General features: G+C 39.9%; 1 protein-coding gene across 5 annotated transcripts in view; it reads right to left on the bottom strand.

Annotated features, from left to right (window-relative positions):
* Positions 1 to 24,483, bottom strand: part of pcdh19 (protocadherin 19) — a 181,466-nt gene that overhangs the window by 20,351 nt on the left and 136,632 nt on the right. The window lies entirely within an intron of this gene.

Below are 24,483 nucleotides of genomic sequence, written 5' to 3'. Positions count from 1 at the left end.
AGATACAGTTACAGACTGTATTAAGACCACATAAAATAGTTTGATGACCCCCAAACTAGCTGCTCGGACCAGGGCTGTTTAGAGGGCATTTTAAATGTTGTGTAATCTTTAATCATTGGGGTATGTTGACTGGTAGATACAGTTACAGACTGTATTAAGACCACATAAAATAGTTTGATGACCCCCAAACTAGCTGCTCGGACAAGGGCTGTTTAGAGGGCATTTTAAATGTTGTGTAATCTTTAATCATTGGGGTATGTTGACTGGTAGATACAGTTACAGACTGTATTAAGACCACATAAAATAGTTTGATGACCCCCAAACTAGCTGCTCGGACCAGGGCTGTTTAGAGGGCATTTTAAATGTTGTGTAATCTTTAATCATTGGGGTATGTTGACTGGTAGATACAGTTACAGACTGTATTAAGACCACATAAAATAGTTTGATGACCCCCAAACTAGCTGCTCGGACCAGGGCTGTTTAGAGGGCATTTTAAATGTTGTGTAATCTTTAATCATTGGGGTATGTTGACTGGTAGATACAGTTACAGACTGTATTAAGACCACATAAAATAGTTTGATGACCCCCAAACTAGCTGCTCGGACCAGGGCTGTTTAGAGGGTATTTAAAGTGTGGTGTAATCCCTATTTATTGTGTTTTTTGGGGTGTTTTTTAACTGATCGATAGCAATCCAAGTAATTTACATACGTTCACCCCCAAAGACAGAGTTGATGACCTCTAGACTAGCTGCTCGGACCAGGGCTGTTTAGAGGGTATTTTAATTGTTATGTAATCCTTAATCCTTGGGGTATTTTTACCGATAGATACAGTAACAGACCAGGTAATTTAGTTATGAACGCCACATAAAACAGGGTTGATGACCCCAAAACGAGCTGCTCGGACCAGGGCTGTTTAGAGAGCATTTTAAGTGTGGTGTAATCCTTAACACTTGTGGTATTTTGATTTATATATACAGTAACAATCCAGCTAATTATATACAGGCTGTATATCCACCCCAAAAATAGAGTTGATGACCTCAAACTAGCTGCTCGGACCATTGGCTGTTTAGAGGGCAATTTAAATGTGGTGTAATCCTTAATACTTGTGGTATTTTGATTTATAGATACAGTAACAATCCAGCTAATTATATATATCCACCTTAAAAATAGAGTTGATGGCCTCAAACTAGCTGCTCGGACCAGGGCTGTTTAGAGAGCATATTAAGAATCTTTTTAACTGATAGATACAGTAACAAGCTACCTAATTTACATCAGACATTCCCCAAAACCGGTCAATAATGTTTCAAGGTAATTTACATACAAGCAACCCCCAAAACAGAGCTGATGACCCCCAGACTAGCTGCTCGGACCAGGGCTGTTTAGAGGGTTTATTAATTCTTATCTAATTCTTATTCCTTGGGGTATTTTGACCGATAGATCCAGTAACAATCCAGGTAATTTACTTATGAACACCACATAAAACAGGGTTGATGACCCCAAAACTAGCATTTTAAGTTTGGTGTAATCCTTAACACTTATGGCATTTTGATTTATAGATACAGTAACAATCCAGCTGATTATATATATCCACCCCAAAAATAGAGTTTATGACCTCAAACTGGCTGCTCTGACCTTTGGCTGTTTAGAGAGCATTTTAAGAATCCTTGGAGTATTTTAACTGATAGATACAGTAACAAGCTACCTAATTTACATTAGACATTCCCCAAAACCGGTCAATAACGAATCAAGGTCATTTACATACAAGCAACCCCCAAAACAGAGCTGGTGACCCCCAGACTAGCTGATCGGACCAGGGCTGTTTAGAGGGTTTATTAATTCGTATGGAATCCTTCATCCTTGGGGTATTTTGACCGATAGATCCAGTAACAATCCAGGTAATTTACTTATGAACACCACATAAAACAGGGTTGATGACCCCAAAACTAGCATTTTAAGTGTGGTGTAATCCTTAACACTTGTGGTATTTTTTTTTATAGATACAGTAACAATCCAGCTAATTATATATATCCACCCCAAAAATAGAGTTTATGACCTCAAACTGGCTGCTCGGACCATTGGCTGTTTAGATAGCATTTTAAGAATCCTTGGAGTATTTTAACTGATAAATACAGTAACAAACTACCTAATTTACATTAGAAATTCCCCAAAACCGGTCAATAACGTTTCAAGGTAATTTACATACGAGCAACCCCCAAAACAGAGCTGATGACCCCCAGACTAGCTGCTCGGACCAGGGCTGTTTAGAGGGTTTATTAATTCTTATGTAATCCTTAATCCCTGGGGTATTTTGAACGATATGTACAGCAACAATCCGGGTAATTTACATATGAACACCACATGAAACAGAGATGAAGACCCCCCAAACAACTTGCTCGGACCAGGGCTGTTTAGAGGTCAATTTATGTGTTGTGTAATCAATCCTTAATACTCGTGGTATTTTGATTTATAGATACAGTAACAATCCAGGTCATTCACAGACGAGCATCAGATCCCCAAACTTGCTGTTCGGACCAGGACTGTTTAGATTGCATTTTAAGTGTGGTGCAATCCCTAAATCGTGTTTTTGTTTACCAATCGATAACATCCATCCATCTATTTTCTACCCCAGAACCCGGGGTTCGAACCCAGGACCTTCGTATTGTGAGGCACATGCACTAAACCCTGTTCCACCGTGTTGCCCCCTTGGGGCATTTTGACCGATAAATGCTGTAACAATCCAGTACTCAGACCAGGGCTGGTAAAACGGTGTTTTAAGTCCTTAACCATTGGGTTCTTTTGACCAATAGATACAGTAACAATTCAGCTAATTTACATACCCCGGCAACAGACCCTAAACTATCTGCTAGGAATAGGGGTTGTTTAGAGAACATTTAAATTTGGTGTAATCCTTAATTATTGTTGTTTTTCACTGATAGATAACAATCGAGGTAGTTTACATACGATCACATCCAAAAACAGAGTTGATAACCCCCAAACTAGCTGCTCAGACCAGGGCTGTTTAGAGGGCATTTTAAGGGTTGTGTAATCCTTAATCCTTGGGGTATTTTCATTTATAGATACAGTAACAATCAGAGTAATTATATATATATATATATATGTATATATATATATATATATATATATATATATATATATATATATATATATATATATATATATATATATATATATATATATATATATATATATATCTACCCCGAAAACGGAGTTGATGACCCCAAACTAGCTGATCGGACCAGGGCTGTTTAGAGGGCATTTTAGGAGTTGTGTAATCCCTAATCCTTGGGGTATTTTGACCGACAGCTACAGTAAAAAGCCAGCGAATTTATATATGACCTAACCCGGAGGTCATCAACAGGTGGCCCTCAAGCCGCATGCGGCTCTTTACTGCCGCCCTAGTGGCTCCCTGGAGCATTTTTAAAAATGGTTGAAAATGGAAAAAGATGGGGGGAAATAATTTTTTTGTTTTAGTATGTTTTTTGTTTGAGGACAAACATGACACAAACCTTCCCAATTGATAAGAAAACCCACTGTTTAATATGTTTGTGTGTATGCTTCGCTGAGGAGAGTATTAGTGAACATCGTTTTGTCCTACTAATTTCGGCAGATCTTGAACTCACCATAGTGTGGACTGTGACACAACAGTTTGTTTACATGTAAAATCTCCCACTCCTTCTTTGTCTCATTTTGTCCACCAAACGTTTTATGCTGTGCGTGAATGCACAAAGGTGCGCTTTGTTGATGTTATTGACTTGTTGGAGTGCTTATCAGGCATATTTGGTCAGGGCATGAGTGCAAGCTAATCAATGCTAACATGCTATTTAGGTTAGCTGTATGTACATATTTCATCATTATGCCTCGTTTGTAGGTATATTTGAGATTATTTAAATTCCTTTATTTATATTGTCTGTGTATTTATTTTTATATTTGCAAGTTTCATGACACATTATCTGTATGTAATATTGGCTGCATTTCAGATAGTTGTTTGTGTGCCATGTTGTTCCAGACCACAGCAAACATTACCTAACTTGCAAAGATTGTAATGAATCTATTAAAAGAAGATTCCTTTAATTTGGACACACACATCTATACCTTTGGCCATTAAAAGCCAGTAATTTCCAGGAGTTATCTCACCTTCTGAGTAGCCTTGTATTACTAATGGTTTCTAATGTTGTAAAAACGTGTAGAATAAATATAACATTTCAACACTTCTGTCAACGAAGATTTGCTTCAGCCTGCAACACATAGTCATTTTGATAGTAGGCTATTATAGCTAATATAGACACTTACATCATGTGTTGCCATCATTATAACACTTATATATGGCTTTTAATTTTTTGCGGCTCCAGACAGATTAGTTTTTTGTATTTTGGTCCAGTATGGCTCTTTCAACATTTTGGGTTGTCGACACTTGGCCTAGCCAAAAAACAGAGTTGATGACCCCAAACTAGCTGCTGGGACCAGGGTTGTTTGGAGGGAGTTTTAAGTGTGGTGATGTCCTTGATGCCTGGGGTATTTTGCTGATCGATATTTAAGTATTAAATCTGCAAAATAGGTCTCTCAGGCCCCGTTTACAGTATATATACAGTAAATCCCACCTAACCTTATCCATGTCCACACACAACAATGCCACCGTTTAAGACCCCCGCGCCCCTCCATCCGCCGGCGCAACGCGACCTAGTACGCATGCGCGGAAAATGCGCATGTAATTGTCACCTCTAGTGTTGCTTTGTGTGCAAGTTCTTGAATGTAACTTATCAGAACAATATTCAGTGTTGTGGTATTTCAATTAACTAGAATCCAGTGTGCTGTGGGGCCCTATTGTAGTGAATCACACCTGAGCCATCATAGATTAATAACATCTTTATTAGACAATGTGATAAAGAACATTTTGCATCAATCAATCTAGGGATCTAGATATCTGGTCAGGACACTCCTCACTCTTTTGCCTTCACCTTCATTGTCCATTAGTTTTTGCTGACTTTCTATACTCTGGACCTAGAAGTTGAGTCTGCGACATACGTGGCGGACAATAACTGATACAGTCTGCTTTGCCAGTCCAAATGCATTCGCCATTTTCCATAGTTTTCCCTCGATGGCCAGGTAATACAAAGCACACGCAACCTTTTTTATCAACCTGCCTTCTCGTTGACTCTCCTTCGACAAATGGACAACGTTTTTTTGTAAGTAGAATCACAGCTGACCTGGACATTGGAAAGTTCTCTTAGATTTAGATTAGATTTAGATTTATTGGTCCCCTTGGGGAAATTCATTGTCACTGCCGTACATTTGAACAATAGATATTACACGTCACAAAAAATAACAAAAAGACATCCTACATGACCAATACACATTTACAGGCTTGTCAGACAGGTCGGCCGGGCCTGCTGTTAAGGGCGGCTATAGCTGCAGGGATAAGGCTTTTCCTGAGGCGGGCCCTCGGGAATTTGATAGTTCTGTACCTGCTCCCTGATGGTAGTGGGATGATGTATTGGTGAGTGATATCCTGGACTATTGTTTTTGCCAGTCGAGTGATGGACCTGTGGTTTAAGTCTGAAATGTTGTTGCCGTCTGAGAAGTGTTGTATCCCAAATAGCAGCAATCGCTTTCTCTTAAGGTATTCATGTGTGATTTCCACAAGCGTCTGTACATGTAGAGGAAGGAGAAACACGGGCATGTCTGGATGACTCGCCTCCATATGTCCAGTGGTTACCTCCAAGTTACGAAATCGCTTTATTATGAAGCTGGCTGAAGCACGTTCTTTCTGACGTCACTTCCTGTGTGGGGCGCGGTCTTTCTGGCGTCACTTCCTCTTTGAACTCAGTTTGTAAACAATCAATGAGTCCATACAAAGCTAAGAGCCGGAGATTCAAGAAATACACGCCGCACTTACCTTTGTAAAAATTTGTCCGAGGAGGTGGTTTAGTGAGGCTGAAACGGGGCTTAGGCTAAATAATTATTAGTTTAAGGGGTTAAACGACTTAGTGTAGACATGGCCTTAAGGGAAACCGTCCCCATCATGTACCGAGTTTTCGACCTTGGCATTCCTCAGCCCGGCAGGTTGCGCACATGAGGAATGCATTTCCTAACCCGTGTTAACAAACAGCGCGGCGGCTTCTAAATTGGTACAAACAGCAGATGTTTAACAGCTGTGTAGCAGCAGTCAGAGTGCGCAACAATGGACGTGCTGTTAATAAATCATGATACCATGGCTGAGTTCAAAGGCAGGACCGCTGGCTATTGAACTGCTGCAATGAAGTACAAATGAGTGGAGCTGGTGGCTGCAATGATACGTGGGCGGGCTCTTTCCAATGCCCGGGCAATGACAGGATGCTTTCACATTATTGTGCCGAGTGATGACCATCTGTAGTGCGGCGGAGCGGGGTTTTTTAGATCCTACAGTACAGCTGAAAAGCCAGCGAGTGATTTCGTTGGTTAATTGAGTACAGCTTAGAAATGCCACTGCAGGATGTCAAATTACATTTAAAAGCATACGGCACTTTGCAGCCAAACGATGGCCTACACCTGTGGTCCACGTCAAAGGTACAATGCCCTCCCCGAAACTCTGCACAGCGGGCATCCCAGAGGCACACCTGCCAACTGCGCTACGTGACAGCGAGGAGCGGACCGCCCGCCCGGCAACCTCCGCATCCGCGATTGACTCCTTTTGACTCCAGCTTTTGGCAGAGGACATCTTTAAATATACCGGAACAATTCCGTGTTTAAGCCTGACCGTGCTAGAAAGCTAATTTTCTCCTAAACCCCTGGGTCTGAGGGACGCAAAATACGGGGGCGGGGCACAGAAGTAGACTTTTAAATTACACCAGTGGTCAGGGATGGGATGTGGATGAAAGCCATGAGGGGCATGGGGGGTAAAAAGTAAATCACTCAGGTTTAAAAATAGGTTTACGTGAAAAAAACTTCAAATTAAACTTAAAATGGGAGCACGCCAGGTCAGTAGTTGGCGAGGTCACTTTGTACGGTAAATAAAAATTACACATTTTCAGCGAAAACATGTTTGTAATCGCTTTAATGTACAGTCACGATCAAAAGTTTACATACACTTGTAAAGAACATAATGTCATGGCTGTGTTGAGTTTCCAATAATTTCTACAACTCTTATTTTTTTGTGATAAAGTGATTGGAGCACATACTTGTTGGTTCTTTTATGAATTTATTATGAGTCTACTGAAAATGTGACCAAATCTGCTGGGTCAAAAGTATACATACAGCAATGTTAATATTTGCTTACATGTCCTTTGGCAAGTTTCACTGCAATAAGGCACTTTTGGTAGCCATCCACAAGCTTCTGGCGAACTTCTGCTTGAATTTTTGACCACTCCTCTTGACAAAATTGGTGCAGTTCAGCTAAATTTGTTGTTTTTCTTACATGGACTTGTTTCTTCAGCATTGTCCACACATTTAAGTCAGGACTTTGGGAAGGCCATTCTAAAACCTTAACTCTTAGCCATTCCTTTACCACTTTTGACGTGTGTTTGGGGTCATTGTCCTGTTGGAACACCCAACTGCGCCCAAGACCCAACCTCCGGGCTGATGATTTTAGGTTGTCCTGAAGAATTTGGAGGTAATCCTCATTTTTCACTGTCCCATTTACTCTCTGTAAAGTACCAGTTCCATTGGCAGCAAAACAGGCCCAGACCATAATGCTACCACCACCATGCTTGACGGTAGGCATGGTGTTCTTAGGATTAAAAGCCTCACCTTTTGTCCTCCAAACATATTGCTGGGTATTGTGGCCAAACAGCTCAATTTTTGTTTCATCTGACCAGAGAACTTTCCTCCAGAAGGCCTTATCTTTATCCATGTGATGTCAGATGGAACAATAATTAATCAATTATTTTTATTTCATTTTATTTTATTTATTTTTTTGTCCTGTCCAGCTACTCAGGCAAATCTTATTGTTGATTAATTCTAATCATTTGGGCTGTAAAGCAGCTCGTCTGTTTTCTTTTCTTTCCCCCAGCTCTAGAGTGCTGTCTGTATTAGCCACACAAGTCAATAACATCGCACATGCATTCATGCACAGCATAAAAGGTTTGGTGGACAAAATGTGACAAAGAAGGAGTGGCATAAAACACGTCTTTCGGGGAAACTCGTACATGTAAACAAACTACGGTGAGTTCAAGGACCGCCGGAATTAGTAGGATAAAACAGCGCTCGCCAAATACATTTTATATACTACTACTACTATTCCTACTCCTCCTACTACTACATTTCCATTACACTTTTTTATTTGTTTTCCCCGTTTTTATGTGTTCATTTTAAAGCAGCTCGTCTGTTTTCTTTTCTTTCCCCCAGCTCTACAGTGCTGTCTCTATTAGCCATCTGGAACAAACAAACAAACACAATACCACCTCAGTGCCACTAAAATGTGTCGTCGCGTCCAAACAGCTCGGGACTTCACACCGGGACAGCATACCAATAATCTCTCTCTCTCTCACTTTCTCTCTCTCTCTTTCTGCTGGCTTCCGCCTGGCCTCAAAAGAGCGGCCTTACATAATTAATACAATGTGCCTTCTCATTCAGTCACATTCACTTTGTGTCAGGCAGGACTATGTGTTTAATATTCCATTTTATCTTGTCACCGAGCCCCAGTGAGGTACCCACTCTCTCATTTCCGCTCTACCTTCCCTTCCCTTGAAAAAGCTCTTCGAGGTAATTTTAACAACCCCTGGAAGTAGGACATTGTAATACGGTGAGTGGCGCTATGAAGTATGAGAGGCAGGTGGAGCGCCGTGAACAGAAAGGCGCACAATAAGACGGCGAGGGTCGTATTGGGCGAGTCGTCGTGAAAAGACATTTTGAGTCCATTGACGACTTGTGATGTCCAGTGGGCTTTGTCCAATTTACCTTTTAACGCCATGGACCCCCACATCAATGATGCCTGCTAGAAACGAGCAGCATGTCGAGCAATAGCCAAGACATCGTTATTCTCATGCAGGAATACACAAACAATCTGAAACAAAGAACAATTCTTAGACCAAAATTACAAAAATAAGAATTAAGTGTTATAATGAAGACAACACATGATGTAAGTGTCTATATTAGCTATATTAGCCTACTATCAAACTGACTATGTGTCGCAGGCTGACGCAAATCCTTGTTGACAGAAATGTTGGAATGTAATATTTATTGGAAAACATTAATACAATGGAGGGCTTCTCAGAGGGTGAGATAACTCCTGGAAATTACTGGTTTAGAATGGCCAAAAGTATAGACGTGTGTGTCCAAGTTAAAAGAAACATCTTCTTCTAATGGACTTATTACAATCATTGCAAGCTGGGTAACGTTTGCTGTGGTCTGGAACAAACAATTCTTAGGCCAAAATTACAAAAATAAAAATTAACAAAATTAAACGCCAAGACAACACATGATGTAAGTGTCTATATTAGCCTACTATCAACATGACTACGTGTTGCAGGCTGACGCAAATCCTTGTTGACAGAAATGTTGGAATGTAATATTTACCTCACACATTTTTACAACATTAATACAATGGGTGAGATAACTCCTGGAAATGACTGGCTAAATTAGAATGGCCAAAGGTATAGATGTGTGTGTCCAAGTTAAAGGAAACATATTCTTCTAATGGACTTATTACAATCACTGCAAGCTGGGTAATGTTTGCTGTGGTCTGGAACAAACAACTATCAGAAATGCAGCCAATAATACATACAGATAATGTGTCATGAGACTTGCACATGTAAATTAAATGAATGGGCTCAAATATACCTACAAACGAGGCATTATGATGCAATATGTACATACAGCTGGCCTAATTAGCATGTTAGCATGGATTAGCTTGCAGTCATGCACTGACCAAATATGCCTGATTAGCACTCCTCATAATTCAATAACATCAACAAAGCTCACCTTTGTGCATTCACGCACAGCATAAAACGTTTGGTGGACAAAATGAGACAAAGAAGGAGTGGGAGATTTTACATGTAAACAAACTGTTGCGTCACAGTCCACACTATGGTGAGTTCAAGATCCGCCGAAATTAGTAGGACAAAACAATGTTCACCAAATACTCTCATCAGTGAAGCATACACACACATACTAAACAGTGGGGTTGTCTAACAATTGGGAAGGTTTGTGTCATGTTTGTCCTGAAACAAAAAACATACTAAAACAAATAAACTTTTTTTTCCCCCCCTCTTTTTCCATTTTCAATCCTTGAGAGCCGCGGGTTTTCTAACAATTGGGAAAGTTTTTGTCATGTTTGTCCTCAAACAAAAAACATACTAAAACAAATACATTATTTTTCCCCACCTTTTTCCATTTTCAATCCTTGAGAGCCGCGTGTTGCTGAGCCCCGGTCATATATAAATTTGCTGGCTTGTTACTGTAGCTATTGGTCAAAATACCGGTACGTGGTGAGTTCAAACCCCGGCCGAGTCATACCAACAACTATAAAAATGGGACCCATTACCTCCCTGCTTGGAAACTCAGCATCTAGGGTTGGAATTGGGGGTTAAATCACCAAAAATGTTTCCCGGGCGCGGCCACCGTTTCTGCTCACTGCTCCCCTCACCTCCCGGGGGATGGGTCAAACGCAGAGAGTAATTTCACCACACCTAGTGTGTGTGTGACTATCAGTGGTACTTTAACTTTAACTTTCACGCACAGTATAAAACGTTTGTTGGACAAAATGTGACAGCGAAGGAACGGCACAAAACACGTATTTTCGTGGCACCGAGTCCGCAGGAAGACGCGCATGTACCAGGTAGAGGGGCTAATAGGAGACTGGTCGGCATACAGAAGAACTATCGTATTTTTCGGACTATAAGTCGCAGTTTTTTTTCATAGTTTGGCCGGGGGTGCGACTTATACTCAGGAGCGACTTGTGTGAAATGATTAACACATTACCGTAAAATATCAAATAATATTATTTAGCTCATTCACGTAAGAGACTAGACGTATAAGATTTCATGGGATTTAGCGATTAGGAGTGACAGATTGTTTGGTAAACGTATAGCATGTTCTATATGTCATAGTTATTTGAATGACTCTTACCATAATATGTTACGTTAACATACCAGGCACGTTCTCAGTTGGTTATTTATGCCTCATATAACGTACACTTATTCAGCCTGTTGTTCACTATTCTTTATTTATTTTAAATTGCCTTTCAAATGTCTATTCTTGGTGTTGGCTTTCATCAAATAAATTTCCCCCCAAAATGCGACTTATATATACACTACCGTTCAAAAGTTTGGGGTCACATTGAAATGTCCTTATTGTTGAAGGAAAAGCACTGTACTTTTCAATGAAGATAACTTTAAACTAGTCTTAACTTTAAAGAAATACACTCTATACATTGCTAATGTGGTAAATGACTATTCTAGCTGCAAATGTCTGGTTTTTGGTGCAATATCTACATAGGTGTATAGAGGCCCATTTCCAGAAACTATCACTCCAGTGTTCTAATGGTACAATGTGTTTGCGCATTGGCTCAGAAGGCTAATTGATGATTAGAAAACCCTTGTGCAATCATGTTCACACATCTGAAAACAGTTTAGCTCGTTACAGAAGCTACAAAACTGACCTTCCTTTGAGCAGATTGAGTTTCTGGAGCATCACATTTGTGGGGTCAATTAAACGCTCAAAATGGCCAGAAAAAGAGAACTTTCACCTGAAACTCGACAGTCTATTCTTGTTCTTAGAAATGAAGGCTATTCCACTAAATTGTTTGGGTGACCCCAAACTTTTGAACGGTAGTGTATATATTTTTTCCTTCTTTATTATGCATTTTCGGCAGGTGCGACTTATACTCCCGTGCGACTTATACTCCGAAAAATACGGTATTAGGCACATCTTTTTAAATGTGCGTTACATTCATAGGAGTGATGGCAGGGGTCTGACACAGTGGAAGTAATGTAAACAAACTCTGGTGAGTTCAAAGACTGCCGGAATTAGTAGGATAAAACGTCGCTCGCCGAATACTCTCATCAGTAAAACACAAACATATTAAACAGTGAGATTTATAACAATTAGGAAGGTTTGTGTCATGTTTGTCCTACTACAGAAATCATATTAAAACCAAAAATATATATATATTTTCCCCCATCTTTTTCCATTTTCATGCATTTTCGAAAAAGCTCCAGGGAGCCACTAAAGAGCCGACTCTTGTCTTAACCCTTGGGGGTATTTTGAGTGATGGTTTCCAAGCAAGTACGTTTGCATATGACCCCAAAAGAGGTTGAAGGTCGAGTACAATTAGCTTTGTCATTCCTCGTGAAGCAGGTATTAGGTTCCCTCATAATGTCAAATGTTGTTTTCTAAGTTTAGTTCCCGGAGTGGAAGCACAGAAAAAAAAAGTGGAGGAAGTGCAACTCACTGTGCGGAGGCTCTCTTGGACACTTTGTGCAGTATTTCTTCATCAAAAAAGGCTATTCTGGCTGTCAAGCAGGAGACGTGCTGATCGCTTTCAGGCCGCACATTATTCACCCGCGCCATGATACCACTTAATATGAGTCACAATCAATAGCCCGAGCACTACCACCTGCCAGCCGGCGCTTCCCTGCACCGAGTCCGCAGGAAGACGCGCACATACCAGGTAGAGGGGCTGGTAGGAGACTGGTCGGCATACGGGAGAACTAATAGGCACATCTTTTTAAATGTGCGTTACATTCATAGGAGTGATGGCAGGGGTCTGACACAGTGGAAGTAATTGGATTCCCCCCCCCCAGCACCCGCGCCCACTCATGATAACGTGCTGAGCCCGTGACATGCAAACGTCCGCATGCGCGGCGAGTAAGGGCCGAGCGAGGTGCGGCGGAGTGGAAGTGACAGGTGTCAAGGATCCCATTCCCGCCCGTCCGCTCCCTTGTCTCGAGAGAGAGAGAGAGAGACAAACGTCTTAGCCCGGGATTGAATAGGTTATGTTTGCGTTATTTAATATGTTGACGTGTGTGGAACACTTCTCAAGGGACCGGGACAAAACCAAGCACAACATGTTCGGCTGGTTCGGGACAGGTGTGGTATTAAGTAGAGATGTCCGATAATGGCTTTTTGGCCGATATTCCAATATTGTCCAACTCTTAATTACCGATTCCGATATCAACTGATACCGATATATACAGTCGTGGAATTAACACATTATTGTGCCTCATTTTGTTGTGATGCCCCGCTGGATGCATTAAACAATGTAACAAGGTTTTCCAAAATAAATGAACTCCAAGTTATGGACAAAAATGCCAACTTAATTTATCATTGAAGTCACAAAGTGCATTTTTTTTTTTTAACATGCCTCAAAACAGCAGCTTGGAATTCGGGACATGCTCTCCCTGAGTGAGCATGAGGAGGATGAGGGGGGCGGGGTTGTGGTGGTGGGGGGGGGGGGGGGGTAGCGAGGGGTGTATATTGTAGCATCCCGGAAGAGTTAGTGCTGCAAGGGGTTCTGGGTATTTGTTCTGTTGTGTGTATGTTGTGTTACGGTGCGGATGTTCTCCCGAAATGTGTTTGTCATTCTTGTTTGGTCTGGGTCCACAGTGTGGCGCATATTTATAACAGTGTTATAGTTGTTTATACGGACACCCTCAGTGTTTGAGTTTGAGTTTGAGTTTAGTTTATTGCGAACATGCAAGCATACAACATTATACATCACAATTTCCAGTTTCTCTTTTCAACATGTTCGAAAAGGAGTAGGAAGAAGCAGAGCTTATTTAATCCTACCCCTTTTCTTTTACATAACAGTTGCTAAAACTTTTGTTCACTTCCTGTTCTCAATTTATTCACAATATACTCCATAAGTAATCACAATAAAAATAAATAAATAAATAATAATTGGTGAAGTAAGTTACATTTCATATGATGAGATAAGTAAGATTATTTTGAGAGTGAAAGAATGGATGAATTAAATAAATGTGTGACCTGTATGGCTGTTGACCAAGTATGGGTTGCATTCACTTGTGTGTGTGAAAAGCTGTAGATATTATGTGACTGGGCCGGCACGCAAAGGCAGTGTCTTTAAGGTTTATTGGCGCTCTCCCTACAGAGGCGTTTTAAAAAGTCATACATTTTACTTTTTGATACAGATAAATTCCGATATTACATTTTTAAAGCATTTATCGGCCGATGATATCGGCAGTCCGATATTATCGGACTTCTCTACTAATGACCGTAAGTCTTGAACTATACAATGTATTTCAATGGTTGGAATCTGTGCTTTTGCATGATATACTAGTTACTATGGTAACCTAATTAGTTACCATGGTAATCTAAGTCACAGCAGCTCAAAGGTGGCACCAAGCGGTGTGGGCGGGGAGCGTTTCCACAGAGGTCAGCTGCGGAAGGAGATTTTTACAACAAAGTTCTAAAGCTTAGTGATATATCAGATGTATCAGATTGTAGGTGACTTTTTTTTTACCCTTCGCGTTCATATTTTGCTGTGTTTGTTGCGTTTCGCTTGATTGTAAAATATGTGGATGGAGAGGGGGTGTGACGTTCATATGTTGTCAATATTCAGTGTTTTATCGATCATAGTTAATATTGTAAATCCCACATTCTTTATTTTCATGTACATTGTTAGTGTCTCATTCAGTAAAAAAAATGTAAAATTCCATTGTGTTTTTTAAGGCGGTCTGCCATAACGTTTTTAGCATTCAATCAGACATTATTGTGCGGTTTTGTATTAGTGTTCCTAAAGATAGATATACCGGCCCCAAGACACATTTTTTTCTCTAAATTTGGCCCCCGAGGCAAAATAATTTTCCAGGCCTGCTCAAACCACTAGGCCAACACTGATGTGAAGTTATTGGACGTTTTGGTGGTTGATTTGTTTCGGACACGCTTAAAGGAACGTTACATTGTTACGCAATGTAACGTGCATGCATTTTGTTATTTTTATCGCCCGACCTGTGTGAGAGTACAAGCTATTTTACCTTAAGCGCTACATGGTAAGTGATCATATCAATGCATACGTCAGTGCGAAAAAGAGTAAGGAAACTCCAGCGAATTTCACTCCAAAATACATCCTGAAAGAACTTCAGATAAAACTGTTATCACCTTTTGTAAAAAAAATACAACGTTTAAAAACATTCTTGGACGACACTCTTGACGATAAAATTGTATTTGTGTACAAATATCGGGGTCTTTTCTTAAGCAAATTTTCATTACGCCAGCGAGTAATCACCTGTGATTAATCATGATTAATCCAAATTCCAAAATATGATGAATCTGAAAAAATAAATAAAAATCTGACAGCCCTCGTATTTACGTTTAGGGCAGGGGTGTCAAACGTATTTTAGGTTTTATTCGGCTCGCGGGATGAGTTTGCTAAGTATAAAATTAATGAAAGAAGCTGCTGTTCTAAATGTGTCCACTAGATGTCGCAATAGCAATTCTTTGTATCTTAAAAAGTAAAAATAAACCACATGTTAGTGCACCAGTAATAAATAACATCCTGTAATTTGATTTTGATATTATTTTTTTTATCTTGGTAGATTAAAAATTGTGTTAATTAAGTTGACTGATGAACATTCTTCTTTAGGTTTATTTAAAATAGGGACAGATACAGAAACACAGATATCTGAAACAGTTATCCAATGGATGCATCATAGTGTTTGTAGCCAAAGCTAAAAATGGGACGCATTACCACCCTGCTTGGCACTCAGCATCAAGGGTTGGAATTGGGGGGTTAAATCACCAAAAATGATTCCCGGGTGCGGCCACTGCTGCTGCTCACTGCTCCCTTCACCTCCCAGGGGGTGATCAAGGGTGATGGATCAAATGCAGAGAATAATTTCGCCACACCTAGTGTGTGTGTGACAATCATTGGTATTTTAACTTTGAACTTTGAACTAATTTACAACACTTATCCTCAACAACAACAACAACAACAAAGATCTAGCATCATTAAAATAGGAAAATAAAAAGAATGAGGCAAAGAGGAGTCAATAATAATGATAATAGTAATAATACAGACAAAGTGCAAACTAGATAAAAGCCAATAATAATAATAATAATAATACAGACAAAGTGCAAACTAGATAAGAACCAATTAGTAAAAATTTGTAAAAACTAAACATTTGTTGCTCAACTAGACACTTTTTTTTTTTTTTTTAAAGTGACAAGTGCAGGTATACATTTCAAAATGTCAGGTAGAGAATTCCATAGGTGTGGTCCTTTTATTGCAAAGGCAGTCTGGGTCACACAATTTATTCAGAAAGTATAAATAACGACAAATAAATGTAGAGTACTATTAACCGCAACAACAATATGATTTGTACATTTTCAGAATGAACTTGTTCTATTTTTAAACAAAGAAAACAACCAGAATTGATTGATTGATTGAGACTTTTATTAGTAGATTGCACAGTACAGTACATATTCCGTACAATTGACCACTAAATGGTAACACCCGAATCAGTTTTTCAACTTGTTTAAGTCGGGGTCCACGTTAATCAATTCATGGTAAGAAGTTGTCTTTATTTTTAAGTTATCGTGCCGTGATTTTACCAGTCCGGCCCACTTGGGAGTAGATTTTTCCCCATGTGGCCCCCCATCTAAAATGAGTTTGGCACCCCTGGTCTAGGGTCTATAGATGTGAATGAGCGACTATGCTATAATCATTTACAGTGTGCGTGGTCCTGGGTAAATAAACATAGCAGACAACAATTATGCTAACAGTGCACATTGTTGCTCCCCACACCTCGGAGATGATAAGTGGGGGTGTCAGTGCAGGGGTCCGTCCACATGTCCTCTGCATGCGTTTTGGGCTCCTGCCTTTTAACGAGCGCCGCATGAGAAGAGGCACATCATTAAATGGAGCCCCTCTGAGACTCGCCTGTCTGCCATTAAACTTAACAGCCGACCTCTCCCATTACCTTTCATCCTTCCCTTTAAAGAGAGGCAGGGGATGGGGGTGGGGGGGGCAGCGGGGTTTGAAAAGTCAAATTTGGCCGCCATCGATCGAGCCTCTCGCTTGGTTGTATGAAAGAGAGGACAATAACGACGCCGGAATGTATCTCGCCTGATTCTGTAAATAACCCGAAACTGATCTGCCTGATTTAATATTCATGTGATAATTATGTTAATGCTCAGAAAGATTTGCCCGAAGGAAATATCTTCTTTTTTTTCTTTTTTTTCTGAATAATGTTGTTAATGTTGATTAATTCACTTAATTTGCTTTATGCACCACCGCTGGCCACGGCACGCCCATGCATCCATGATCAGACGCTGACCTTTTTTCACGCTCGAGCGGGCAAAAAACCAGCACTGCGACTGGAAGTAACCACCCGGGAAGCGTCGCGGTCATGCAACGTCAAGTCTTTATGACGCGGGAATGGAGCGTTCACACTTTCTGCGTTTGTTTTAGATGCAGGCGGAAGTGAAACGTTTCCCCCCTGGTTCAGGACAACGGGTGCACAAAGCTGCCGGTTCCGAGATGTGGAACTCATTTTCCGAGAAATATGCAAAGACAAAAAGCAGCGAACAGACCCCAATAGTGGCTAGAGTGTCCGCCCTGAGATCGATAGGTTGTGAGTTCAAATCCCGGCCGGGTCATACCAAAGACTATAAAAATGGGACCCATTACCTCCCTGCTTGGCACTCAGCATCAAGGGTGGAATTGGGGGTTAAATCACCAAAAATTATTCCCGGGCGCGGCTACGCTGCTGCCCACTGCTCCCCTCACCTCCCATGGGGTGATCAAGGGGATGGGTCAAATGCAGAGGACAAATTTCACCACACCTAGTGTGTGTGTGACAATCATTGGTACTTTAAATTTAAAAAAAATTAAAATCCCCTAGAGTTCATGTTTTCATTCCATCAAGGATTTGCAGTTACTATTAGGGCTGTTAAACAATTATTTTTTAAAGCAGTTAAATCACATTTTTGATTTTTAGATTAGTCATGATTAGAGTCGTACGGTATACTGGTATTAGTATAGTACAGCGATACCAATGAATCATTTTCGGTACGATACCGTCTCTGAAACGTACCGGTCATTGCTGGTTTTACGAGCAGAGGAGCATGTTCGGCAGCGCACAATCACAGAGTACTTACAAGCAGACACAGTGTGTAGACAGAAAAGGGAGAACGGACGCATAAAGATAAAGGTGAAGTTATTACACTGAAACACCCTCAGGAAGAGGTGCTTTGAGACATGCGGCTAACGTCCATCCGCAGTCGGCAGTGTTTTAGCTACTTCTAAATCACTAATCCTCGCCTCCATGGCGACAAATAAAGTACGTTTCTTACAAGTATCATCCCTGCAGGACGAGGAATAGCTAAACATGCTTCACTACACACCGTAGCTCACCGGCGTCAAAATGTAAACAAATGCCATTGGTGGATTTACACCTGACATCCACTGTAATGATATCAAGTACAGACACGTATCTAGTCGATACTACTATGATTAAGTCAATATTTTTTGGCATCACAACATTTTCTTTCGTTTTTTTTAACTGTATATTATGTTTATAAACTCAGGAAATATGTCCATGAGGATTTTGAATATGACCAATGTATGATCCTGTAACTATTTGGTATCGGATCGATACCTAAATGTGTGGTATCATCCAAAACTAATGTAAAGTATCGAAACGACATGATAATAAGTGATTATTACATTTTAACAGAAGTGTAGATAGAACATGTTAAAAGAGAAAGTAAGCAGATATTAACGGTAAATGAACAAGTAGATGAAAAATTCATTTTCTACCACTTGTCCTTAATAATGTTGACATAATAATAGGTAGATAAATGACACAATATGTTACTGCATATGTCAGCAGCTAAATTAGGAGCCTTTGTTTGTTTACTTACTACTAAAAGACAAGTTGTCTTGTATGTTCACTATTTTATTTAAGGACAAACTTGCAATAAGAAACATGTTTAATGTACCCTAAGATTTTTTGTTCAAATAAAGCCAATAATGCACTTTTTGTGCGGTCCCCTTTATTTAGAAAAGTACCAAAAAGTACCAAAATGTACCGAAATAATTTTAGTACCGGTACCAAACATTTGGTATCGTTACAACACTAGTCATGATCAGACATGGATAGGGTACCCAAAAATTGTACTCAAGTGAGAGTTCCGTTACTTTAAAATTATATGACTCAAGAAAAAGTAAAAAATAGTTTGAAATTACTTGAGGTATTGCATGAAAAAACTACCCAACTTGTGAGTGACTTTTGATTTATTTTGGAGTTATCTGTTAATAGTATTGTCCCGATACAAAAATTATTTAGATACTTTTTGGTACTTTTTGATACTTTTCTAAATAAAGGGGACCACAAAAAATTGCATTATTGACTTTATTTTAACAAAAAATATTGGGGTACATTAAACATATGTTTATTATTGCAAGTTTGTCCTTAAATAAAATAGTGAACATACTAGACAACTTGTCTTTTAGTAGTAAGTAAACAAACAAAGGCTCCTAATTTAGCTGCTGACATATGCAGTAACATATTGTGTCATTTATCTACCTATTATTTTGTCAACATTATTAAGGACAAGTGGTAGAAAATTAGTTATTAATCTACTTGTTCATTTACTGTTAATATCTGCTTACTTTCTCTTTTAACATGTTCTATCTACACTTCTGTTAAAATGTAATAATCACTTATTCTTCTGTTGTTTGATACTTTACATTAGTTCTGGATGATACCACAAATTTGGGTAGGGGGATGGGGGGGTGGACCGGTGTTGTTTATTTTTGGTTTGGGCGATCAGAGCTCGTTTAATACATGTAGCGCTAAATTTGACCAGTAGAGGTTTAATTGTGATGTGTCACATACATTGTGTGCAATGTTTGATGTACTGTAGATGTTGTCATATTTCGATATGCAAAAAAACGTGTAGTCGTGTGAATTTATTAACACTAAATCTTCTATTTTATTCATGTAAAATACACAATGGACGCTATCCTTTTGTAATGTTTATTTTACAGTTATATTTTCAGTCTTACAATCCTAAATGAAGGATGAAGTGTAAAGAAATAAAACTGAGGCACATCAATCCCCAACAAAACTTCTGGAGCTTCTGTTTCTTCATGCTGTTAACTATCTGCACACCCTGGAATTATGTAGCCAGGGCAGGATAATGAATTTGACAGTGCAGTGTGGAAGCCAGTGTGTGTACTTTGTAATTAAGTAAACTAAGTCTCAGAGGAATATAACTTGCAGAGGCACTTCCCGACAAAACATCCACATTTCGATGATTGGCCCCTGAGCCCTTGGACTTTTGAAACTGCGGCCCTCTTCATTATGTAGTTGAATAGCCCTGCTGTAGGCTGAAATGTGAATACTTCTACTGACACAGATGACAGCACATGATTTAAATGATCCTTTTACTAGTTTGAAAGTAATTATTGAGTTTTTGCTGCCTTGTCTGACGTCACGTCACTTTTTACAGTCAGCACTTTTCTATGTACTAAATTAGTCGATTTGTTAAATAATTCAGTTTTTTACATTTTTCATGTGAAGTTGTAGTTTTCATGCGCTTATCTCTAATGTGACTGTTGGCCATATGCAGTGTGCCTCTGTACACTGGGGCGGGATTTTGATTATTTCATCTTGTTTAGCCATGCTGTAATGTAAATACAGTAGAAGAAGAGAGTGCTATATGCTAATAAGCTAGTGCTAGTAACTTTCAAGCTCCGGATCTAACAGATAAGTACAACTTTCCGCTGCTATTTGGTGTTGTTGGTTGTTTTAATGGGTTTAAATGACACTTATTGTTATTAGTATCATCGTAGAAATACAAAAATATTGCCATTTTAGTTAACTGTCTTGCTTGCATAATTTAAATCAATTTTTAAAAAATGCAGCATTGCACAATTTTATAATTTAGGATGTCATGCATCAATTTTTGTAGAAATTTCCTTGAATGCACATTGTTTATTTGCTCAAAAACAGTAACAGCATAGTATGAAGTGTCTTTTTTTTTTTTTTAACAATTCTGCAGTCATGCTACTAATACATCATGTATTAACTAGTGAATGCAGATGCCCAATAGTAAAAAATGCTTTAAAAAATTGGACAAAAGCATGTGAGTAGGGCAACCGCTTTAGAGACAGCTTGGTCCTTTCTCCTGCTATTGTTTGTACTTACTCTTTTGTATAGAATAAATTGTTAATCTTCAATTCTAGTCACCTATTTTTATTTTAACAGCCTGAAGGATTTAAAAAATATATATACATCTAACCCTACAAGAGGCACATACAGCCAAACGTTACGATTAATGTTGTGCAATGCGAGGTCTCTGAATGCACATCCGAGCTGCAGTCAGATCCCGTGATGAAGCGTGTTGACTAAAATGAATTTAAAAAAAAAAAAAGTCCCCTCATCAATAGTTGATACTCCGAGTCACGAGAACGCAGCCTCTCACCGCTGAGACCGACTTAGAAAATGTTGAATCAGGTTGCGGGCGGGCGAGTTCCTGGCCCGCGAGGGTCAGCCAGGGGTTAGCGAGGGAGCGCAGCGACACTAATTGGTGAATGAAAGATAGTAATGATAGACGGCTGCCTTTGACCTCCTGATCCGTGTCCACAGGGTGGGAACAAGGGCTCATATTGGGGCTTGGGTATTTAGGAGAGGGTATATAAACCGCTATAACATTTTGACAGCCCTAATGTATCCCATAATATGATTTATATATAACACCAGTGGAGCAAATTATGTAAACGTGTCTATTTGTGTTATGATCATAAAATGTTGAGGATATCTGTAAGATTGTCTTCCAAAAAGCATTATGTCCTAATTTCCTCACATTGTTGTGAGTGCCCTCAGTCTCCTCTTGGATAGAAACGCCAACAGAGGCAAACCTTTGTCAGCATGTTTCAGATTTTATGTGGCCCCTTGTGTTATTCAAAGTGGCCTGCGACGTTATTCAATGTGATCTTCCAGGTCATTCAATGGGACCTGTCACCTAATTTAATGTGGCCTGCATTCAACGTGATCTGCCGTTTCATTCATTGTGGTCTTCCATATCATTTAATGTGTTTCGCCAAGTCCTTCAATGGGACCCGTCACATCATTTAATGTGGTCTTCCACATCATATAACGCGGCCCCCCCACCTCATTTTCAACGTCATTCAACACGGCCTTGCCCTTCACTTAAAGTGGCCCGTTACAGTATTACGTCATTTAATGAGACCCGCCATGTTATTCAATGTCGCCTGCTATGTCATTTAAATGTTGTCGCCACGTCATTCAACGAGGCCCATCACATTATTTAACGAGGCCCCGCCACATTAAAATGTGGTCTTCCACGTCATTTGTTATGGACTTTTACATCGTTTAATGTGGTCCACCATTTCAACCAATAGGGCCCATCACATCATTTAATGAGGCCCACCACATTAAAATGTGGTCTTCCACGTCATTTGTTTTGGACTTTTACATCGTTTAATGTGGTCCGCCATATCAATCAATAGGGCCCGCCAAATTATTATGATGGCCTGCCACATCATTTAATGTGGCCTGCCACGTCTCTTAAATGTCGTCGCCACGTCATTCAGTGAGGTCCGCCACGTTAAAATGTGGTCTTCCACGTCATTTGTTGTGGACTTTTACATCGTTTAATGTTATTTAAAGTGGTCCGCCATGTCCATCAATAGGGCCCGCCAAATTATTTAAAGTGGCCTGCCACATCATTTAACGTGGTCTTCCACATCATATAAAGTGGCCCACCACATTAAAATGTGGTCTTCCACATCATTTGTTGTGATCTTTTACACCGTTTAATGTGGTCCGCCATGTTATTTAAAGTGGTCCGCCATGTCAATCAATAGGGCCCGCCACATTTTTCAAGGTGGCTTCCCACATCATTTAATGTCGTCCTCCACATCATATAAAGTGGGCCGCGACATCATTTAACGAGGCCCACCACATTAAAATGTGGTCTTCCACATCATTTGTTGTGGACTTTTACATCGTTTAATGTTGTCCGCCATGTTATTTAAAGTGGTCCGCCATGTCAATCAATAGGGCCCGCCAAATTATTTAATGTGGCCTGCCAAATTATTTAAGGTGGCCTGCCACATCATATAAAGTGGCCCACCACATTAAAATGTGGTCTTCCACATCATTTGTTGTGGACTTTTACATCGTTTAATGTTGTCCGCCATGTTATTTAAAGTGGTCCGCCATGTCAATCAATAGGGCCCGCCAAATTATTTAAGATGGTCTGCCAAATTATTTAATGTGGCCTGCCACATCATATAAAGTGGCCCACCACATTAAAATGTGGTCTTCCACGTCATTTGTTGTGGACTTTTACACCGTTTAATGTGGTCCGCCATGTTATTTAAAGTGGTCCACCATGTCAATCAATAGGGCCCGCCAAATTATTTAAAGTGGCCTGCCACATCATATAACGTGGCCCACCACGTTAAAATGTGGTCTTCCACGTCATTTGTTGTGGACTTTTACACCGTTTAATGTTGTCCGCCATGTTATTTAAGGTGGTCCGCCATGTCAATCAATAGGGCCCGCCACATTATTTATTGTGGCCTCCCACATCATTCAATGTCGTCCTCCACATCATATAAAGTGGTCCGCCACATCATTTAATGAGGCCCACCACAGTAAAATGTGGTCTTCCACGTCATTTGTTGTGGACTTTTACATCGTTTAATGTTATTTAAAGTGGTCCGCCATGTCCATAAATAGGGCCTGCCACATCATTTAACGTGGTCTTCCACATATAATGTGGCCCACCACATTAAAATGTGGTCTTCCATGTCATTTGTTGTGGACTTTTACACCGTTTAATGTTATTTAAAGTGGTCCGCCATGTCAATCAATTGGGTCCACCACATTATTGAAGGTGGCCTGCCACAACATTTAATGTGGTCTTTCACATCAAATAAAGTGGCCCGCCACATTAAAATGTGGTCTTCCACATCATTTGTTGTGGACTTTTACATTGTTTGATGTGGTCCGCCATGTTATTTAAATTGGTCCTCCATGTCAATCAATAGGGCCCGCCACGTTATTTAATGTGGCCTGCCACAACATTTAATGTGGTCTTTCACATCATATAAAGTGGCCCGCCACATTAAAATGTGGTCTTCCGCATCATTTGTTGTGGATTTTTACATCGTTTAATGTTGTCCGCCATATTATTTAAAGTGGTCCGCCATGTGAATCAATTGGGCCCACCACATTATTGAATGTGGCCTGCCACATTATTTAATGTGGCCTGTCACATCATTTAATATGGTCTTCCATATCATATAATGTGGCCCGCCATATTAAAATGTGCTCTTCCACGTCATTTATTGTGGACTTTTACATCGTTTAATGTGGTCCGCCATGTTAATCAATAGGGCCCGCCACTTTATTTAATGTGGCCTGTCACATCATTTAATGTGGTCCTCCCCATCATATATAGCGGCCTGCCACGTTATAATGTGGTCTTCCACGTCATTTGTTGTGGACTTTTACATCGTTTAATGTGGTCCGCCATGTTATTTAAAGTG

The sequence above is a fragment of the Entelurus aequoreus genome, linkage group LG28 (assembly GCF_033978785.1).
Source record: "Entelurus aequoreus isolate RoL-2023_Sb linkage group LG28, RoL_Eaeq_v1.1, whole genome shotgun sequence".
NCBI lineage: Eukaryota > Metazoa > Chordata > Actinopteri > Syngnathiformes > Syngnathidae > Entelurus > Entelurus aequoreus.
Note: the sequence above shows the minus strand (reverse complement) of the source record. Positions and strands in the feature narration are given on the sequence as shown.